This window comes from Pyrgilauda ruficollis, unplaced genomic scaffold (assembly GCF_017590135.1).
Source record: "Pyrgilauda ruficollis isolate IOZ18807 unplaced genomic scaffold, ASM1759013v1 scaffold29, whole genome shotgun sequence".
Taxonomy (NCBI): Eukaryota; Metazoa; Chordata; class Aves; order Passeriformes; family Passeridae; genus Pyrgilauda; species Pyrgilauda ruficollis.
Window position 1 is genome coordinate 5547241 of NW_024524266.1, and position 15927 is coordinate 5563167.

General features: G+C 38.1%; 1 protein-coding gene across 5 annotated transcripts in view; it reads left to right on the forward strand.

Annotated features, from left to right (window-relative positions):
* TBL1X (transducin beta like 1 X-linked) overlaps positions 1–15927 on the forward strand; it is a 188451-nt gene that overhangs the window by 96589 nt on the left and 75935 nt on the right. For 3 of the 5 annotated variants that reach the window (XM_041472326.1, XM_041472327.1, XM_041472329.1), the window contains one exon: positions 7543–7650. The exons of 1 other annotated variant lie outside the window; for it this stretch is intronic. The gene's annotated coding sequence lies outside the window, so the exon portion shown is untranslated. Of the gene's footprint in view, positions 1–7542; positions 7651–9505; positions 9559–15927 lie in introns of all 5 variants that reach the window. One more of the 5 variants, XM_041472328.1, reaches the window with a different exon arrangement.

The following is a 15927-nucleotide window of genomic DNA, read 5'->3' on the forward strand; positions in this document are numbered from 1 at the left end:
TATATTGGCTACACGTATTAAACCTTGTTTAAGAGAATTGTACTGGCTCTGTCTTTGCTGTAGGCTGCAATACACGTTACTGATGCACCTTGGGAAAACTCTACAAGCTTTGGATCATTCAGACATGGGAAACAGCAAATCCTTTCACTGTAGTGCTCTGCAGTTGGGCACCTCCAAGGTGTGCATGCTGAAAGCAGTGCAGTATTTGTGCAGCTGGGGCCAAAGACTTGAAAGTTCATTACTTACGTTAGGCTGATTGATCTAGTCAGGGCAAAAGTTACATTAATTAATCAAAATTGTGTGGTTTTCTTTTTAAGCTTGCACTCACTTTTAAATCCAGTAGTGGTGACTGCTAGGGCAGTGCAGAGGAGGCTGCATTTCTTCTTTCCTGTTTCTTCCTCTGTGCTTTTGCCTTAAGTAGAGCTAAATAGGCAAATAAGAGTATTACAGTTCAATGCTTCTGAAAGGGATAATTCTTTCTCACCTACCTGCACTATCACAAAATTAATAATTAAACTCCTTTCTTTATGTTTCATCACAACAGTCCTAGACTGTGGGTTTTGTTTCATGTTTAAAAAGTTCAGCAGAAATCTCATGAGTTGCTGTCAAGAGAAAAGTTTGGGGGTTTGTTTTTTTTTTTTAAACCTGGACTTGTTAATTAGAAAAATGGCATTTGGTTTGCCTGAGGGTTGGTAAAATAAATCTTGTTCTATTTGATATCTTTCTGATAAAAAGAGTATCAGAATTGCTGTGTTGTCGGCCACAGCACACATGAATGTGTCCACATACTGCAAAAAGTCCTCTTACAGTAGTAAGCATTTCCAGTCTTGGTGCCAGGTTTGGTTACTGACAGCTAAGCTTTTCATGAATCCATTATTATCACTGAAAGTTCTAGCCTATTAAATAATGGTAGATAACTCATGTATCTCCTGTGAAACTATTACATATGGTAGAGAAAATATCTTCCACACTCAAATACACAGCTGAAGCAGAAAAAAGCTAAAGCTGTCCAAGTGTCTGTGCAGGCAAAGTGCTGACAGTGGTACATGATTTTGAGAATTGATGCTGTCAGTTCCAGTCTGGCTCCAAGACTGGTTGGATTGAATCACTGCTTGGGCTGCTAAGAGTTAATTTGTCTTGGGAGGGACCTGTGTAAAAGGGGTAATATAACATAGCCAAGTTAACCAGGCAGTGCTTCTGAAATTCTTAAATTCATGATGTCCACTAGCTTCGACAGAGTTAGTTAAGATGAAACATGAGAAGAGTTCCCACCTGCTGGTTTGTTTTCCCTTGAGAGACTTGCTTCAAAGGGGCAGCCCAGGCTCTGTGAGTTGCACCTGAGGACAGGCTTTCAAAGCTTAAGTATTTTAAGTTTTTGTGGGAAGATGTGGGTTATTTCTGAGGGTATTTTTGTTGCTTTGGCTTAGATATTACCATGGGAAAGATTTTTTGCACTAGTACTATAATGAATATTTATTTCAACATTGATTTTCAGATTTTTAACTGACTTGTGACTTCATCAAATCTGGGCATTCATCTATGGTATATTTAAAATAAAAAATATCTCATAGCTTCCTTTTGAGAAGCAGCTGTGGGGCAGTAATAGATACATAAGTGTCTACAGCAGGAATTTTTTATAATAGCAAGACATAAACTGGTGTTTATTTACTCTATAAGACCTTAGGGCAAATTCATTAATATTCAGAGATTGTGTGGATTTTTCTGAACAGAGATTGCAGTTCCAGTGCATAGGTACTAGTTGGAAGCGTGATAGAGCAACCCAGCACGTTGTGTTGTGCTGGAAATGATGGTCCTGCTTTCTGCTCCGTGTGTCTGCAGTGTTATCCACGATCCTTGTACACGCTAATTGCTGGTCATGCCCCATGGGAGCCACAGCTGTGATTATTCTGCTGTGATTATATTTATACATTATGTTAATCCATAAGGAAACTAAAACCTCAGCACATCACCAGGAGTTTGGCAAATGCTGAAATATTCTCGTCACTGACTTGTACGCTTTTTAGAAATTGCTTTAGAAAATGCATTTTAGGTTTTTTTTTTGGTGGTTTTTTTTTTTGTTTGCAAATCTGTTAGAATCTTCTATGTAGTCATGGTATACTTCCGTATAGTATAGTCCACCAGGGATAGTTTGAAAATATTGAAGCTGTTTATCAATTTGAAAGAAAGCAAAATATCGTGCACTAGGTATCCTGCATTTCTTTCCCAGAGAATAATGCAATCCCTGCTTTTGTAATTCAGTGTCTTTTGAAGATGGCCTATTTAGCATTTAAACTTTCCCGTGCCTTTTAAGGCCAGAAGGGAGAGGGATAATAAATTAGTTACCCAGTTAATGTTTTTTTCATTATGAAAGAATTAAGAGGAATATGCTGAAAGAGGATAGTAATGGCAGTAGTTTGGTTTCTCCTCATCTGTATTGTTTAGTAAAAAGAAATGAAATTATTTATCTGAAACTATGCAGAAATAGTACTTAAACAGAAATCAGATTGGAAAAATATTAAGCAGCTAAATGTATTTAGAGGAATAGAGTAGAATTCACTAGAACATGTTCCAAAATGATGTGACTGATTATTCCAAGTTTAAATCAAGAGTAAAACTGCTGTACTGTTTATGTGCCCTTAGCCCAGCCACCTGCCCAGCTGGTAGTTTGAAGTGCCTCCTATAAATTTGGCACCCAGTTTCAGTTTCCTGAAGTCCTTCAGGTGCCTGCAAAAGGAAATCTACATGTGAAGCAGAGGGTGAATGCACTGTTTGGTCTGTGGCCCAGAAAGGGCAGCAGCAATTTCAGCCCTCCTTTAAGAAGCATCCCTTCATTGACTTCTCAGTGCAAATGGTGCTGTGCAGTTTGTCCCTGGCACGGGGCTTGTCCTCTGCCCTGCCCTGGCCAGGGCAGGAAAGGCCTCAGTGCTTCTCTTTAAGGTAGGCTGGCACGGGGGACAGTCACAGGGGAGTTGGTGACTTGTGCATTCATCAGCTGCTCACATGGGAGGTGGTGCCAGGGTTTTCCATGGATTTGCTTCATAGAGGTTGTGTCCAGTGGAGGAGCTGAGGGATAAGGAGATCAGTGGAAGTGTTTGCATAGGTTGACTAATGTGTTTTCAAACATAGCACAAATTCAAAGTCAAACCTTGTGTACCAGATGTACAGTTAGTAAAAAGGAAGGAATTCTTTTAACTTTTATTTCTGGTTGATATTTAAACATGGTTACATTTCTTGACACTTAGCAGCCCTAGGCGCAGATTAGTAACAGCACCAATGCTAGCTAAATTAAGACATCCAATAACTTTCCTATCTTTTGCTAAAGGGGTGAAATTTTTAAGCTTGCTCACTGTGACACCAGTGTAGCCTTTAGGCCATAACTTGGTTTTATTTCCTCTTCTGCTTCCTTTGTCCCTTTGCAAGAAGCCCATGTTACCTGTGTGCCCTGAGTGAGGCTGCTGTTGCAGGGAGAGAGCTGTGAGCAGACTGCTGTGAGGCCACAGCAGCTCCTGGATGCTAGCTGAGGCAGGGAGCTGCTTGGCTACCCCACTGAAATATCCCACTAAGAAGGTTTCTCTGCCCAGAAAGCTTACTGTCCACAGGGACAGGACTGGCAAGTAGCTAATAATGTGAAGCACTGTGTTTATTGCTCCATGCACAGGTTCAGAGAGTATAATTTGTATTGTCTGCCTTCAGTCATCTGACTGATGCCCCAAGTGACCCCTGTGAAGAGAGCTCCTGCTACCACTCTCCTGTGACTGAGTCCTTTCGGCTCATGGGGGACAGAGTAAGCTTCCTAAATTAGAAGTCAGAGTATTATTCCAGCAGAATTTAGTCCATCGGTCTCTGGAAGGATGGCAGTAGTTGTGTGGCTCCACGTGGCTTGCACACACACTGCTCTCTCACTATATGTGTGTATGTATGCACATGTATGTCACTAAATATTTGCTGGCACCAGCAGCTCAGCATGCACAGTGCTCATCACCAACCAGTGCTTTAATTACAAAACCAGACAATTGGGTTTGATCATAATTATTTAATTTATGAGCAGGAAAGGATGGCTACAGCACCTAATACCTCTTTCTCTGTATTGCAGACTTGGTCAATCTGTATAAAACAGAGTAACTTTTGTATGACTGCAGGATGTCTTGAGTTTTCAAAAAATTTCACCTTTTGGAAAAGTTCCACTAAAGCTTGGCATCAACAAATGGAGAATCTCTGCATTCTCCTTTGGATAGTTGCACTAATGGTTAATCACAGGTGATGGAAAGTATGTGCTTTATTTCTCATTTGAATTTTTTGTCAGCTTCCAGATGCTGATTTGTTTTCTGCAAACTCTTTGCTAGATTAACAAGCCAGTTGGTACTTAGTATGTTCTCCCAATGAAAATACTTAGATGCTGTAATTAGGTCATCTGATTTTTTGTTGGTTTTTTTTTTTTTTTAATATAAACTATACCAGTGGAACTCTCCAAATATTTCATATTAAAGTACTTTCTACACTGCTCTAATCACTTTTGCAGCTGTATTCTGTGATCTCTGGTGGTGGATTATTTTTCAATTTCTTTATAAATTGTGAAGACCTTATCCTCCTGTAAGTAATTATAGGTTGTAATGCTAATATTACAAATGAATGTTTAAAGGAACATTTTTGTCTTTGCCTACTGTTTATTTCAAATCTCATATTAGTATTTACTTCTGTATGAAATTGAATTTGAAGAAACTCTCATTGTTGAGTAAAATGTTGTGGGTAGGGCCATATGATACCATATGATTATTGCAATCATCAATACCTGTATGTTCTCACCCAATCATAAGGGAAATATAAGTAACTTTTAAGCTTCACTGATGCTTACAGGTAATGAAATTATATTAATCGTATCTTTTTGCCTCTAATATATCTCTTTCACTTTATTTTTCACTTTTTTAGTAGAGAGCTGGTATTTGCCAAAGACTTGTCTTGCAAGGTAACCAAAGCTGGCCTTACAAAGGATGTGATTAGCTCTTCCAGCCTGTGTTACCAGTGCTGCCTGCACTGCTGCCTCCTGCCTCTCCAGCATTGTGGCAAGATGAATAGCCTTTGAGTGATTCTGTCACTGATAGAAGCCACCCGTGGTCCAGTTCATAAGATTTGTAAGCAGAACAAATGGAAACATGACCCAACCAGTTTATGAGTGTAATTATGACAGAAAGCATTAATAGAATTTCTTCAATAACCCTGATTCATCCATGGTGTTACAGTAGGACTGTCTGGTATTCTACAGGTCCTTTAAACTTCATGAATCTTGCAGAAGCCTTCATTCCAGATGAGCCAGTTATTTCCCTGGTATTTGACGTGAGAGCAGCCTCAGTATTACTGTTGCATAGCATAATGTAGCAGTATTGAATAGAGATAATTTTAGTATAATAATGCCCTTAACAATTTTCCCATAAGACATGGGAAATCCTCTAATTGTTGCTTGGATTTTTAGGTTTTATATTTACACACAGTTATGCTTCTTGAGTATATTGTATTTTGCATAAATGTAACATGCTTCACAGGAAAAATGAGATGGGAGACAGGAAAAATGAGATGGGAGACAAGTTGTTGATGCTGCAACCCTGGCAGTGCTCAAGGCCAGGTTGGGTGGGGCTTTGAACGACCTGGTCTAGTGGGAGGTGTCCCTGCCCATGGCAGGAGGGTTGGAACAAGATAATCCTTAAGTCTCTTCAAGCCCTAACCAGTTGATTCTATAATTTAAAAAAAAAAAAAAAAAAGAGATGTGAGAACAGTCAATTCAGAATGCCATCTGAGAATTAGGTGGTTAGGTTAGATATGCACCCATATAGATGGAGATTTATATGCATTCAGTAGACTAACTCGGAAAAACTGTGGATGTCCAGCTGATGTATTGCTAACAGTTTGGGATGCTTCAGTAGGCAAGTGTTGTCCCTTGTGTGGTCATTCACCTCTCATTAGGATAGATGTAACTCTTTCTGAAGTGAGTAGTTGTATTTGGTTAGATGGTGTATTTATGTCACAGTGGAGTAAATGAGAACATGTTGTAGTGCTGCTGACTGAGAATTAGAACTGCATTTATGAAAGCTTTTCCTGATTATGTGTTTGAATATGTTATCTATTAAATTGATTTTATCATAAAATGATACTTAATGTATAGTTGTTGTGGTTTGACTTTAGCTGGTAACTAAGTACCACACAGCCACTCACTCCACTCCCCTACTCACTCCAGTGGGATGGGGAGGATAAAAGTAAAACCCATGTGTAGAGATAAGTTTAATAATGGAAATAAGTAATTAACAAGTAAAATATAATATTAATTATAATATTATTAAAGATAATAGTGATTAAAAGGGAGATAACAAACCAAGACAGAGAAATAAAGCCCAAAAAGGACAAGTGGTGCACAGTACAATTGCTCACCACCTGCTGACGGCTGCTCAGCCCAGCCCTTGCAGCCAGCTCCCCCCAGTTCATATACTGGCTGTGACATCGTATGGCATGGATTGGCCAGACCATGACAGCTATCCCAGCCATGCTCCCACCAGCTTCTTGGGTACCTGCTCACTGGCAGAGCATGGGAAACTGAAAATGCCTGACTCAGTGTGAGCACGGCTCGCCTACAGCTAAAGCATCACTGTGTTACTAACATTACTGTCATACTGAATCCAAAATACAGCACTGTACCAGTTGCTAGGAAGAAAATGAGCTCTATCCCAGACAAAACCAGGACAATAGTTTTAAAAGCTGTCAGACTTTTTTTGGGAGAGGGTAATGAAGTTTAAAAGTCTCCGGTGACTTTTCATTTCACTTTACAGCATTTAATTATTAAATTATGTAGACAAAAATTGAGCATAAGACTTAAGGCTTGAAACAGAAGAATAAGAAACTAGTCAATATACATGGTGCTCAAATGGCAAAGGCAATGAGAAATCAGTCTTTACTCATCATGCTTGTTGGCAGGATTGGAAAAATCTCCAGATAGATTTATTATTGCAGATGAATGCCTGGCTGTCTTTCATGTTTGATTTCCATAAATGCTTGCCTTCAGCCTTGCCCCAAAAACATTCAAGAAGGTGACTTACTTTGCCTACTTATTTCTTGCACAGAGGTGATGCTCAGTCAGTTTCCCACTGGAGGCTCTCTGAGGGAGCACTTTTGTGTGTCCCGCCGTTCTGAGGCAGCGCACTGCCATTCCAGTCCTGTGCTCAGCAGTGGCTCTGGGTGGATTCCTTGCTCTTGTTATACTTGACCAGAGAGGCTGAAAATTGTTGAGTCAAGCTCATGGTATATTAGGATCCTTCCAAGCTCCTGAAAAAGTGCATGACTTTCCAAAGTGCTCAAATACTGTGTGTCACAGGGGATTGCCCTCACCTTTCTAATTCTTTTGGTGATGGGTGTTGGGTTTTTCCCCTTACAGTTTAGGTAAACCTCTTAATCTTGGAGCTCAGACCTTGGTGAATGCCAAAACCAAAGGGGAGTCAAGTGCTTTTGTTTTGCTGAGGTGATGCACACTGGTTTGATGGGTACCTCTGTCTCTCATTGCAGCCCCCTCATCTGTCAGATGCAGTGATCTCCATGGTAACTCAAACCCCCAGACTCTTGACAGCAGCCTGTGAGGAGCAGCATTCAGCAGCTCAAGGGTCTCACGACCAGGTAAGCCAAAAGGAATCACCAAATAAGAGCTCACCTCTGGTGTGCCACTTCATGTCCTGTCAGGTTTTTCCTTGGTGAAGTCACCCAGGCAGTCAGGCCCTGTGCACATAGGTGATGATGACTCCTACCAGTGTTGTCACTTAAGGCTGTGGCAGTCCAGCTCTCTTGAGCAGAGGCATTTGACAAAAAGTCTGCATTTGTTCAGGGTTGTTTTTTAAGATTCAGATTGAAGAAGCAAAACAAAGGAGTACTGTACAATTCTTCTAAGTGGCTTTGGTCTTAAGTAATTGCTGTAGTAGGAAATAACCCCAAAATGCTTGAACAGTAAGGTCTGTCATGCCACTGTACCTACTCTACCATCAGTACTGCCCAAGCTGTAACTTCAGGCCTGAGTAATCTTATTTTCCTACATTGGATCAGAGACAGCTTCTTGTTCATGTAACATTAATTGGTTCTCTGGAGCATTTTCCAATTGCTCCTGTACTCTTTCCACATGAGTTTCTGTGCTAATAGCAGCATGCGGGGCCTTCTGGTTAACATCTTAAGAAGGTACAGAATTCTTCCTCTTTTTTTTGTGAATAATGGAGAAAGAACAAGATGTTTGCCATTTTGGGAAAACAGTGCAGTCACTATATAGCTATATTCACTTCTCCAGTACTGCTAGTGCTGTGGGCTAGGGTAGTATCACTGGTCTTAAGCACTTACATGTGTGGGAAGTTGATTACTCCCTTTTGTTGTCAGGCTTCACTGTCATTTGTATTGAGTTGTTTCTGTGCCATTAAGATTGTATGTATTTTGTAAGTCTGTGGCTTCTGTGTACTATTTTCTGGGTGTTACCTGCATTGTTTCTTGCTTGCTACATAAGCCCTCTTGGCTGTAATACACTGTCCCCGTCATACAGAGAAATCCATATTATTCTGGATAACAATTCTGCTACCTTTACTGACCAGTTTGACAATTTTTGTGCCATTACTGCCATCAACAGTATTTACTTCTGTATCATTGATGATACCCTTAAATAGTGTTGAGTAAGTACTGGCTGATTTTGTTGGAGGAATGTAGAGCACTTTTGCAATTGTTATTTCCTGGTAACAACTACTTTTTCATATGTATATCTTAATCACTTTTGATGATACTGACAATAATTTCTTACTCTGAGTTTTGTGTGGCTCTAAGGTAAATGCCATTCAAAAGTCTGTGTGTTTCATTTATGGAATAACATCTGCTGACCAGAGTTTGTAATTTTATCAGATGATTGAATAAAATTCTCTGTTTAGCAAATTTCTGTATAATGGCATTGACTAGCATCAGTTTTGTTCATGTAATTTCCCAGTGAATTTGTCCTTTGTAAGTTCAGTGTTTATTTTGCCTGAGACTTGTAATGGCACAGAGCTGTGTAATTACTCTGATCATACTGCTTACCATCCTCAACCATTAGCAGAAAATGCTAGCAGTCTTACTGAACTTCTCTGGTGCTCCAAAATTTATTGAAAATGAGCATCATTGAAGTGATCCTCTCACAAACATTTTGAAGACTCTTAAGGCACAAACTATTGCAGTGTACTAATTTAAAGTTGTCTTTTAACATTCTTTTTGGTTACTAAAAGCCTCCTTATCCCTAAAAACGCTTTTCTTCTTCTTAGAAGAAAGTGTATGTTGCTTGTTTGGGTTTTTTTGTATAGCAAGTTTGTATTCCCTTAAAACGTGAATCCCAAGTTGGAGATCTTGTGCTGTTTCAATTTAGCCAGATTTTCCTATTAGAATTAATTTCATTGGGTTTTCAAGTGTAATCTGTATTTCATGCTAATTACACCCTTAACCCAGAATGGGAGTATGATTTTTTTTTTTGCCACAGGTTGCCTTTTTTGGGCTGTTTAATCATTACCTTTGGTCCCTGGTGGCAGTGGGGTAGGTGAGAACTCTGCACATTTTTACCCTTGTACTTTCTCCCAAGTGCAAATTTTTTCCCTAGTTTACTAGGCTAATGAACTTCCATGCTTGCTATTAACTAAACTGTTTCAAATACCAGAATTGTAATTACACTCTGGGCCTGGGCATTCAATATGTATTCTAGCAATTACATTTGGGAGTGCCTGATGAGTTACTATTGAGTTCATGGCATTTCCAGCTTACTTCTCTCAGATGAATGAGATTCACAGTTCTTTTTGTGTTTCACAAACACGTACTTAAGCAGATCATCCAGTTCTGTGATACAGTTTCGTGGTTTGCTTTACCTCAAATTACAAGAGTATATCCTTCTGGGCTCTGCTAGCATGTTGTCTATATGAGTTCAAGGCCTTGATGTCCTGAATTATCAGTAATTTTGGGGAATAATGGTGCTAATAATGTAGAATACCATCTTCTATACTTTTGTCTGGCTCTTAGTGGAGATGTCCCCAGCAGTCAGAATGATAGCTATTGGTAACTTGTTGGTATGATGGGTGTGACAGTGGTAAGAATGCACAGGGAATGACAGTATTTTGACTAGAAAACCTTGTAAATAGCAAAATAAAGCAAAGAGATGAGGCAAAATTAGATGTCAAAAAATGAAATGTTGGGGAAGTTCAGTTGAAAAAGTAGGAAAAGAAGGTGTATGCACATGATACCTAGGAAGAAACAGGTCATTCTTTTTTGCTAGTTTTATGTTTCTTGTATGAATTAGCTACTTTGCATTTAAGAATAAAAAGGATGGGATGTAGTGGAAGGTACTTCAAATGTATCAGCATATCAACAGATTTCTGTTGTTCAAAGATCTTGGAATAAGTGCAGTTTGGGAATGTCACAAATGAAATGGGGTAGTGCAAGTTGTGACTGTTGGTAGAGGTGCAGAGCACAAATTAATATAAGAAAATACTCTTTTTTTTTTTTTTTTAAAGTTTCCAGAACAGTATTTTTTCAGAAGCATTCATTTGGTGTGATTGAGAAGAACATTCCATTATCCATAAGTTAGCACCAACATACTCTATTTTGAGGAAATACATATCTTCTTTTTACATAAAAACAAACTTTCAAAGCAAAATTTTTATACAAATTTCTTTGTATAAAACTGCATTATATACAAAGAAATTAAGAGAAACTATAAACAAAAAGTTTGCTTGCAAATGCATGATTTGGAAAAGAACCATAATACCCCCATGCATACTGTTCTGTAACAGCTTCTATAATTCTTTTCACAGTTACTAATTTTTAATGATTTTTTTTCAATTTATTTAGAGCTTCATGAGTGATATTGCACAGGCATAGGGTGCAGAGACTTTCTGTACGTTAACTAAAGTTACTGTTGGCACCTGATCCCACCAAATAATTTTATTGGTCAGTTAGATTTATGGGCTAGAAAATCAAACTGCTTTTAAACAATATCCTTCATAATTCTGAGGTTTAATTAATAAACTCTGTATTGATTTTGTTTTCTAGCAATATTTTTCAAGTGCTGCCATCAAATAATATTGCACCTGAGGGTGTACACATGAACTATTCATAGAGTGGTTATTCTTAAAAGTCTAATGGCATCATAACTGTTCACTGAAAATAGTTAACTGCTGTAATAATATTTTTTAAATAAGCATATGATCATGAACATTCTTTAAATTTGCAGCTGTTTCATGGCTGAAGGAGAGTTTTATTTGTATATTCCCTGGTATTTCTCTTGCTACTTGGTGAATCATGGTTAACTGAACTCTGATTTTATTAATGAAATAATTATTAGTACTTTATGGGCTGTCAACTAAGTCAGAAGAAAGTAAATGTAGCTACAACATGGATCCATGTATTTTACATTATGGTAGAGAGATGAAACTACTATTCCAGTCATGGCTAACCTCTGAAATACTTGCTTTGAGCCTTTCTCTTACACAATACAGTTTTAAACTACTGCTAGTGGAATACAATTATTGTGCTGCCTTTTTTTTTTTTTTTTTTTTTTTTTTTTTTTTTTTTTTAATCTTTTGTCTTTAAAACAGCTATGGTTTCAAGGGAGGTTTTCAGTGGTAGTAAAGAGGATGCTAGCATTGCAAAATGAGGTGACAAAATGCCTTATCCTTTGATGTTTAAACTAAGCTGGTGATTATTTAAGGCATAGCTCAGACTCTGTAGGACTGAGCTGTGATAATCCCATACTCTGCTGTTTGATTTGTAGAGCACATTATGCTACCACATTCACTGTGCCAGCCAGTTGGAAGTGCTAATAAGAGATGTGCAAAGTGGGAAAAGGCAATTTTTGTTGTAGTCATTAATAAGTATATATTTAGTTCAGCTGGAGTGCCAGGTGCAGTGAAAGGTTCATACCTATGAGCAAACACCGTGCCAGAGGAGGGGGAAGTGGAGCTGTGCCTTGCCCAAAACTGCTCCTCTGAGTTTGCCCAGCAAAGACTTCACACAGCTCAGCAATGCATTTTCATCCACCCAAAGTCTGCTTAACTTGTCTGGGCAGAGCTGCAGAGATACGCCTGGGTCAGTGAATTCAGCTCGGGCTGCAGCGCTCTGGGGAAGCTCAGGTGTTGGTGTCTTTGGACAGGCTCTGGGCACACTCTGAGTGTGTAACACGTTCCAGACTCATGGTGCCTTCTGCAACCTGCCTGTAATGAGGGACTGTGTGAGTGCTGCTTCCCAAACACAGCTAGGACAGTTTTCCTCTGAAGACAAACAGGATTTTCTGCTTTTTAAGGGTTGATTCAAACAAAGCTTTTATTTTAAACTGAATTATTTTATCTCATCATGGTGTAGAAGTGGAATTACTACAGGCAGTCTAGTCAAACATGCTCGTGAATAATTTGAATGTCTCATGCAGCCATCCCACATGGAAACAGGACGGGTAATATAATTGTTTTTTCAATAAGTTAATTAAGCCTTCGAGATGTACAGGATCTGTATTTCCATTTACATTTTTGTATGACCTTGTTCCTATCTGAACTGCTTTGATTTAAATGTAATTGATGGATAAGCATGCTGTTACATGCATAGTACATGCTAAAAATTTGTGCCCAATATACAGATTAACATCAGTTAATTTCAGAAGAAATTCCATCTTCAAGCAGCTTGTGAACATTTTCACCTGGTATTTCCCTGTCTAGTCGTCACACTAAATGCTGTAAATGAAGAGAAATAAAACTGTTATTTTTGCTCATAAGTTTACTTAATGTAGTGGTGAAAGTTAAGTGTAGTTCTTCAGTGTAAACTGGAGATATTTCAGGTATAATTAATAGAAATGGATTTGCGAGCATGGTCGTCACTGATACTGTGTTTTTACTTACTCACTGAGGTCACAGGTTCACACTTGGCTTTGTAATCCAGCACCTTGGTCCAAGCTTGATTTTTTTCAGAAATGTGAATACAGTGATTAGGAAAGTAGCTGCAATGGCATATTTGGAGAGTGAGTGATCACCACAGAAAAAGCTGAGGTGATGTAAGGTGTCACAGAGCCCACACCTGAGCTGCAAAAGCAAAGCACTCAAGTCCCCTGACTGTTTTAGTACAAAGTCCATTCCCAGCCAGCTCTTAGTGAAATATCTCAAAATGACCAGGAAGTTCTAACTTTAAAGCATGCAATGAGAGATCAGTCAGTAGCTCTGGTTCAGCTGTCAGGGACAGAGAACTGCAGGTAAGGAGCAGAGGCAAACCAGGCAGCTGCAGCACGCCTGGTTTTACACCAGTACCACCATTTGTGCAGTAGGTCTCAAAATAGTCTTTTATTGACTTGCCCATAGCCTTTGAATAATCTCTGCTGTGTTCAGACCTTCACATGTGAGATGGCTAGCCAGGGTTGTATAGTGCTGTATCTTCTAATAAATGGTTCTGGAGATTGGGTTAATATGGAGATTGGGCACCTACTCAGACAATATTGAGGGAGCAGGGAAGGCACTCTGCCGAACATCTCTGTTGTAACAGAACAAAGTGGGTTTGTGATTTTTGTTATGTCTGAAATGGTTAACATTTTTTATTGGTTGCTCTGTGAGCTACAATGTGATTTAGCAAGCATCCCAAATGTCTCTAACATGAATTGTGTTTATCGTCAACCTAAATCAGTTTAAATAAGATTAGTTCAACTGATGCATGCACAAATTAATTTTCCTTTTATCTAACCAGCTTGCAGTCCTAATAAACAGAATAATCAATCATAGCTGCCTTCATCTATAGTGCGATTGTATATCTCTGATCAAGGAAATGTAGAATAATTTCTCTCTAGTCCCTACTTAGTTCCCTCTGTAATCAAGGTTTCTGGTTATTATGATTCGCCTTAATAATTTTTACATTCCTTGATAGAAAAAATTTTTTTTGTTGTTTGTATGTTTAAAGGAAGATTACATTCAACATTGTAAAACTAATTTTAAGAATATATCTACTTTCTAAAGTACGTATAAAAGCATATCTGCTTTGTAATTACTAAATATCTCATACTTTTAAAAGTATAAGATATTTTTGTTTCTCTGCTACACAAAAGAATGCCAGTCTGACTCACTCTTTGTAAACACAATGGCAATGATACCATGCTTTGAACAGTTTGTACTGTGTACTCATCCTTTTTAGTAATAGCTGGTTTGAGGCCACTGGCATCTTTCTTACTGATTGAAGTGAGTCCAGGACTCTGGCTAGACATTTTCTTTCTTCATTGAATTATAAAGTGCCAAGCAAAACCTGAGGTTAGTTTCATGTGAGATGCTAGAAAAAGCTGAAACAATTAAAACTTCCCTTTAGGTCACTGGCCTTCAAATAGTGCTTAACTTTTATGCTGAACTATTTACACTATATATCAGATGTCTTTAATCTTTTAGTTTTATACATATGTAGTATGTCACACATTTAGTAGTACTTATGTCTAGATAAGCAATTATGAAAAATATATACTATGCAAAACATGACATTTATTTACAGTCACATTTAACAGCTTCATGGTGCAATTTTCCCTTTGGTAACCAATTCTGCCTCTTGGAACTGCAAAATGCATCAAGGAAACCTCATGTTTTCGGTGGTTTATCTCAAAATGTGTGTTTAGAATATGTCCCATTAAGGCAGTGATAATATTAGGAAAACAGCAGTCTGTAAGAAGAAATATCCCTACTGTAGTTGTTATTGGCAGTTTCTGGACTGCTAGTTTAGAAATACTGCTCAGGTCAAGGTACAGCAAGGAGCTGACATTGAGATAAATCTTTTCCTCTGTATTAGAGTATCATTATACAAAAATAATAATTCTTTTACTGGCACAAAAGAAGGGTGAAGTGCACCTTTTTGAATAAACATTGTAATATGGCCTTAAACAACAGTGTGTCTTCTTGCTCCTTATGTGATTCCATTCCATGAATACAGATATTAAATATCTTTGGCCATTTCAGGCTCAATAAGTTGCTTCAAAATTTGACCTCAAATGTAAATTAATCTCATGTTTAAAAATAAATTACATCAGGTTTTAGAACAATAACCTCATTTTGCTCTTCTAGTTTCATGCCTTTTCTTTTTTTTTTTGCAAATTCTTTATTTTTTAAGTCAAAAGTTCAGCTGTGTTAAAATATGGCTAAGTCTAAACTTAGTATCTGAAATGACATGAGGTCTTTCCAGCCATGTTTTCACAAAACATTGCCTCTTAAGATTTCCAGATAAATTATTTCATTCCAATATTTTGTTTATTTCCTTCTTTTAAAGAACTCCAGGTTTTTGTCAAGCTATTAATCATAGCTGGATGACTCTGTTTTAAACAATTTGAGTTGATAAATCATTGTTTAGTAGTAAACTGGAGAAGCTGTTTTTCCTTGTAATGTACGCATGCATTTGATTTCTCTCTGGAAACTGATAGGTCTTTGTAAATTATCTGCTTAAGAGTAAGCCCAAATCTTTTGAATTTAACCTAATTAGATGTTTTGGAAGTCTGTTAATGTATACAGTCTTTGCAAGCTCAAAGAATGAAAATTCTCCCCATTAAGCACATGTTTAAAATTATGCAAAGATCATTAAAAACAGAAAAGTAACAAGTACTATATCAGATTTTAAAATAAAAACCCTAGGCCAGAGCAGCAAAAGTTAAGGAAGCAAAGCTATTTGTGGTACCATCGATGTGAAAATTGTGCTCCGAGGAATGAAATCCGTGGATGCACTTGGGTCAGGGAAGTTAAGTGAAAGAGGAGGAGGGAATGGTCTGACAGCCCTGGCTGGGAGGTCTAAGCCTGGGGATCCTCTGAATTTCTCTTCTCCATGGATGTTTGATTAGCTAGTGTGGCCAAAATGAAAAAATGAGGGAAAAAAGTCTTGGTATTAAGCTTGCTTTGCTGCCTATTAGCAGTTGCATACAAA